This window comes from Pelobates fuscus, chromosome 1 (genome assembly GCF_036172605.1).
Source record: "Pelobates fuscus isolate aPelFus1 chromosome 1, aPelFus1.pri, whole genome shotgun sequence".
Classification (NCBI taxonomy): domain Eukaryota; kingdom Metazoa; phylum Chordata; class Amphibia; order Anura; family Pelobatidae; genus Pelobates; species Pelobates fuscus.
This window is the reverse complement of record NC_086317.1, coordinates 85343784-85351295: the sequence shown is the minus strand read 5'-3', so window position 1 is coordinate 85351295 and position 7512 is coordinate 85343784.

The following is a 7512-nucleotide window of genomic DNA, read 5'->3' as shown; positions in this document are numbered from 1 at the left end:
CATACCATTGTACCTTAGTTTAGTGGGGGGCCTGCAGTTGCACTTTGGCAGTATTGTTAGTCCAACATATAGATGGAGAGCAGGGGAAATTGCAAACAAAAAAATACTTCTGAGTGTTTAGACTCACCCTAATCATACACACATTGACTCCAACATGGGAATATCCTAATTAATCCCAGTCAGTAGACCAAAAGAAAGTAGAACGAGAATAAGCTTGTATTTATTAAAAGTAAAATATAAAAGGGTGTAGGTTTAAAGAGGCAGAAGACAGGACACACAATCAGCATAAAGTCTATAGTTGGGCATAAACAATATGTTGAGTAATGTCCAGAGGAAAAACAGTCTGATAAAGCCAGGAGTTAGGTAAGTATTGCAAAAGGTCCTTCAGAGTAATGTCAAACTACAGTGCTAATTGACAAAACTCTTTCTCTGCATAGGTGGGCCAGCAGGGGCATGATCTACACACCAAAACCACTCAATTATGCCAAAGTGGTTTATAGTGCTCCTTTTAATCAAAACATATTAACAATACATACGTGTCAGTTTACATAAGCGCAATAGAACACCTTATCACATGCCATAAGAGACAGGCTTATCATGGTGTCGCCAGCAAGGAGGAGTGAATCTCCACAAAACACCAGTAGAAAATAGTCCAGACTTTTTTTTTTTTTTTTTTGTGTGCATAATTTAGAAGTTATAAATGAATAGTACCGAATATGGAAGGTACTTTTCTTTATTGGAAAAACCAAGCAAATGAGAAGTACAGTGGTTCACACCATTCTATGTTCTGATGAAGCCAACGGTCATGGGTGCATGATTGTGCAGTATAAATTCATAACAAACCCAAACCTTGCTATAAAACAGAAGAATTGGCAACAAAGTGTGGCGTATCATACTGGAAGGTAGCCATAGTGGCCTATATTGAAGGGCCTGTTAACAGTAAGGCATGTGTCCCTGCTGAAGCCTGGCTTACTGAGTTTGCATTAAAACCATGAAAGTGGCCCTAGGGTCCATGAATGCCTAGGAAGATGCTGGAAATAGACTGCTAAATATGTCTCTTCCTCAATGTGAACCAGTGCATATCTAATTCATTCAAAGGGATTTTGAGCCTCTTTCCAGAATAGGTGGTTAGTGTTCGCTGTCCCTAATAGTAGCCAGAGAAGAGCTTGCCTGGAAGCCTCCTTAAATACCTGTCCAGCTGACAATCATACCACAAATATATACAGTTGTGGTCCAAATTATTCAACCCCCATTGAAAATTAGGTTTATTGTCAAAATTTACACTTTCAGCTGTTTGCAATGAACAAATCAAACCCAATCAATTAAAAAAGCCCAAAACAATGAATGCTTTATGAGGTTCCCCAAATTCAACTGAAAATACAAATTCTGACTTCTCCAGTCTCAACATTTTTAAACACCCTGAATAGAATCCCTCACAACAGCACAAATATGAAACATTAGTTGGAACACTTGACCTACCTGAACTGGCTAGGCGTTTAATGAGTGTCACGTTTGACATCATGTTAGAAATATGGCTAAGTCAAAAAGAATGGTTCACAAAGTTAAGAAAAAAAAAAATCATCCTTCACAAACAAGGAACATGGTACAAAAATATAGTGAAGGTGCTGAATGTTTTAGTGAGCTCAGTAAGGCACATACTAAACGGAGGTTTCAATGTTAGACCTCAGATGCACCACTACTGACCCAAAAGCACAAGAAAAGTTGGCCCCAGTATGCTCAAATTCATAAAAAATATGCCACAGAAGTTTGGGGATTCTGTTCTGTGGAGCGATGAAACAAAACTGGAACTTTTTGGCCCAATGGATCAGCGATTTGTCTGGAGGAAAAAGAATGAAGCATACGCTGAAAAGAACACTGCCTAAAGTTAAGCATGGTGGTGGCTCCTTTGCATCCTGTGCCATTGGAAACCTGCAGAATGTGGAAGGCAAGATGGATTGATTGAAATATCAGGAAATCATGCCATCTGTGAGGGAGCTGAAGCTTGGGGGCGTCTTTCAACCTTCCAACAAGGCAATGATCCCACGTATACCTCAAATTTCACCAAGGCTTGGTTGCAGGCAATTGCACAAAATAGCACATAAGCTCATATATACAGGCCTCCAGTTTGGATATTTAGATAAATAAATGGCTAAATTTGTTTTTGTGAAGCATCCAAAACACCCAGTATTTTATATAATACCTAAAATATATAAACTTGTAAGGTCTAAACTTCAGGGGCCTGAGAGCCGCCTAAGCCGCGAAACGTGTCACATATACCTGTGACCAGACTTATCTTTATTTTGGCTATTTATACTTATACGTAGCATTGAATGCCATCCATAAAAGGAAGGACCTTCTCTCATGATTTACTGGTCAAGGTATCATCGTATTTTATGGACTGCTAACTAGTGACAGATTTTGCTTGTATGCAAGCACAGGTGCCCTCGAAGGCACAGCAAAGATTCTTATGTTCGCAGCATAATTTTTCCATTCTTTTGCTATGTAAATATTGATTACTTTACTTTAGTTTTGTGGTGACTCTCTGATAGTCTGTTGACTCTTAAGCGTTGCTTAATTAAGGTTTCCCCTTTTTTTTACACAGCAAGTTTGTGAATGTATTGTTTCTCTCAGAGGATATAAAGTAGCGTTTATTTCTGACAGTGTATATTCATCCACAGTATTTTATAAACAGTCAACACAGATCTACCCACAATATTATATACATGGCATTAGTGTATATACTTTATTTTTATTTTTAAACTATATGACACAGATCCGACTTGGTGTGATCTGATGACACTCGGTGTGCTACTATATACTTAGCCACCTCAGCTACACTTACGATCCTTTTTCCTACTATCCTGGAGTTGGATCGATAGACTACAGCCGTCTAAGACTCTTATTGCCACTCTGTTCTAACTTAGCCTAGCACTGTTAGCACTACAGACAGGTGCCCTTGAAGGCACAGATTAGGGCATTTGTTGCTCCACTATCAGATAGTTATTTGAGATTTCTCTTTAGACGTAGGTGCCCTTGAAGGCACAGTTTAAGGTTCTCTCACTATCTCACTGGGGGCTATACAAGGGGCACTACCTTACTGCCTCCTTAACGGTGCCACTGAGACACCTCACCTTTAATAGTGTGACTCTACCTGGCTTTGATCAGACTGCGCAACGATTTTAACCTGTTGATAAGGGGCACACACTTTTGTTTACTCTCTCTACCATCAAAACCCCCCCCCCCCCCGGTACGAACCGGCAGATCACTATAGCCCCCTAGGGGTAGGACGTTGGTGGACTGTACGATTTGGTACCGCGGTGGGGAACATTGTCCTGATATTGGACCACTGTGTGGAACACTGTTCGGATTAACACCATATAGATTATTACTATTATAACAACCATACGGCGCCGGACACAGTTCCCACGCTTGGTTATACCACAGAGATAAGCGGACGATAATGATTCAGTGAACAATCGTGCCACCTTAGCTACCAGCGGGCACCAGATTATGTTACTTAAACTATTACTAACAGGGTTAACTGACGACAAGTTACAGTGCTACCCTCTTTATTAATGCCATTTTTGGCTATTAGTGGATCCTGTCCACAGTATACCGGACCAAGGTATTTAAACTCATGACTGACACAAGATAACTGACGTTTAAGTTACTGTGTTATTCCTGGTCCATACACAGCATACTGTGCACATAGCACCCCCGCGCTAGGACGGATCCAGACACCTTTAACAGTATCAACTTCCTACAGACCTTTGTGATCATTACAAACTATACAGATCACCGTCCTGACGCTCTGCTGTGCCACTGACTAAACCAGTAACCTTAGATACTCTGTATACATACCAGCCACTCTAGAGAGTATTTGAGCTTTCTATATCACTAGGTGTACTACACATATTTAGACCAAGAGGTTTGGATCATTACAAATACGAATAACTGACTATTAGCTACTCTATTACCTCCAGGTTTAGACTTACCGGCTTAGTACACCTTGTTTACCGGTTTAGGGACTTATCCACTTCACCGTTATTCGGTGACTGGTGCCCTAAGTTGTTTGTCTTATGTACATATACCCTTTGTTTTCCTCACTCCCCGTCTGTATATATTCCTCACTTTAGTATTGTTAAGGTTTAGTCATCAGTTTCTGCCTCCGTTATCCAGCACTGGGGTAGCGATGACCACTGATTGTGTTATTTTCAGTGCGTGTGTTTAGTACTTAATTAATAAAAGACCATTTTCTTTTACTATTTCTGAGATTTTCTCCAATACTATATAGGGACAGTACTGTTCTCCTATTTCTCTGTACCAATTTACTTAGGGTTATCCCCTCATCTGTCCCTCAGATTTAATTTACACCTCTATAGGGCCCACCCCTCGAATCATTATATGTTTCTATATTTTCATTTTTTATGTGGATTTGTTTCTATCAATATCTGTAAATACTTTAGTTTAATATCACCTACAGTTGGTCTATTTACTACACTATCTAATTTGATACTCACCAATTGGAATTCATTTGATCATTAACAAGCATCTTTTAAACTATTAGAAAAAGAGACAGACGGACAAGGGTCCAGAGAGGAGGATAATAGTATAAAAAGAAGCCCTACCTTTAATAATACTAAGGAAAAAATTAAATAAAATAAAAAGATGTATATACCAAATTAGTGGAAGGGGGCAGCCCCAAACCAGGAGGCTGCTATTAGCCAGTGAATTAGACTGCTAATGAGGCTACAGCGGTACTGGAGATATGTCAGCCTGCTCACAGTTAAAAAAGGCTAACTGGGAAAAAAGGAAAAAATCCTGCTAGGCAAAAAGACGGAGAAAATCCCAATTCCTCCCTTTCTGCACCAAACCCCACACAGCCACCCATAAGCTGAGCAGCTAGGCTGACCCTAAAATATCTCGGCACAGTGGGACATCCACTAGTGCCTACAAGAGCCCCTGTCCCTTTCTCCACTAAAAAGAATCACACACTAAACTAACTAAAATACGTGCATAGCGCCACCTAGTGGGTAAAGTGAAAAAAACAAATAACTCGACGCGCGTTTCGGCGTGTAAGCACGCCGTCGTCAGGAGCATTCAATGTGGTCTGGAAAGACCGGAAAATATATACCCCTCCTTGATTACAAAATTCGGCGCTGCTGGGTATAGTAAAGGGTTGAGTGATTCAACCTCCCTGTCAGGGGGCGTGTAACTGATAGTAAATAGATGAAACTAGGAGGAGCCATATCGTAAAAATAGACCTTAGCTAGGGAGGTAATGGTAAGTACCTTCGTCCACGATGTACTGCCCACGACATATCCATGATGGGGCTGCCGGAATCTGTGTTGATCCGGCAATTGCTCAAATACGATCCGGTTTCAATACCTGTCACCATGAGGACAGGGGGCGGGGGTAGCCGATGTAAACAAAGACATCGGTTATCCCAATTGGTCAGGGGGCCAATTTTCTGATAACACTACTTAAATTGATCCTAACCAAAAATATATTTTTGTTTAATGGCACCATTTATCACCAGATAAGAGGGACTGCCATGGGTACATCTTGTGCCCCCTCCTATGCGAACCTGTATTTAGGAGCATGGGAGAAGGGTATCATGGCAGATCCCAAATTACAAACACTGTGTAGTCTAGTATTCTGTTGGAAGAGATACATAGACGACGTGTTTATTATCTGGTTAGGATCAATACAGGACTTTGTAAATCTTCTGAACGAAAATAATTTGAACCTTACATTCACCAGTGAATTGGGGGGTAGGAATTTGAATTTTTTAGATTTGACGATCTCATTACAGGCTGGAGGAGGAGTACTAACGTCTCTGTTCCGTAAAAAAACAGCCACAAATGGATTGTTAAATTGGCAAAGCTACCATCCTAAAACTCTGAGAACTGGTATACCTACAGGGCAATACCTGAGGCTTAGACGTAACTGCTCCAATATAGAGGATTTCAAAGTCAAAGCCTGGGAACTGAGAAAATATTTTAAGGAAAAGGGCTATCCTAATAGGGTGTTAAGGAAGGCATACGCTAGAGCAATTCTATCAGATAGAGAGGCACTTCTTTCAGAGGACACCAAACAAAGATCTAACCCTAACCTCATTCGATGTATTGCCACTTACGATGCCGGCTGGACATATATGATGGAAACGCTTAGACGCTATTGGCCAATTCTAACTTCGGACAAACACATTAAAGATGTGATTACCACGTTTCCTTCGATTACAGCACGAAAAGGAAAGAATCTAAAGGATACTTTGGTGCAGAGTCATCTAGCACCCTTTAAGAGACCTTCCCAAATATATCTACCAAAGGGAACCTTTAAGTGTGGGCACTGCAGTGCCTGTGCCTTCATTGCTAAAAACTCTAAACAATTTAGTAGTAGCAATGGAGACGAGACCTTTCCTGTACGTGCTTTCTTCAATTGTAAGACTGAAGGAGTGATTTATTTACTAAGTTGTTCATGCGGAATGAAATATGTTGGAAAAACTTTTCGTCCATTCAAATTTCGAATTAGGGAGCATGTGAATTCTGTGAGAAGACCCCTTGAAACACCTATCTCACGTCACTTAAGGCTCCATCATGAAAATTCTTCCAACCATATAAGATTTATGGGGATCGAACATATTCCACAGACACAACGCAAAGGAGACTGGGATAGGAGATTAAAACAACGTGAATCCTATTGGATTTACAAGTTACAAACCCTGTCTCCTGGGGGACTCAACGAAGGCTTCTCTTTCTCAGCCTTCTTATAACTAACTGCTCAGCTTTAAGAAGACACCCCTTTTCCCTTACTATGGATTGTAAATAATTGTATATACTTTAGTTATCACGTGATGGTTCATTAACTTATGAATTTACATATATATATATTTTTTTTTTTCTTCCCCTCCTCTTTCTTACCTGCTTTTTAGGATGACTCAGTGACGACCTACTTAAAGGTCTAAATGTGTATAATTAGTGAGGATCTCACATTTGGTGGATTATGTTTCTCCACCAGAAGGGCTTAAAGTCAGTGTAATGTTAGTTCCCTAAAGGGAACCCATTGGTGTGTCAGTATTACATAACTGGCGCTTACAAAGTAGTACGGCATTCATTATTTATTTTACTAAGTGTACAAAAAAAGGATTTGCAGTAATTGCAATAATTTTCAGTTTTACAGGTTACGTAAAGCATAAATGAGTGGCCTTTTGATAAATCCTCTTAATTTTCACATTACACTCTATTATAATAGATCCATTGATTTATGGTGCGCTGCAGAATTTAGGGAACGTAGGACATTCATTACCTGAGTCATTTTAGTCTATTAGGTATGAGTGCATTCAGATGACCCGTGGAGTTTGTAATAATTTCCAGCCTTTTAGGCAGAGTTAAGTGCAATTATAGGGGTCTTTATATGTTCCTGCAATCTTTACCTTACTCATAATAGATCTTCATCTATTGACAACATGACACTATGTCTAAATATGGGTAAACCACTACTAGTATCCTC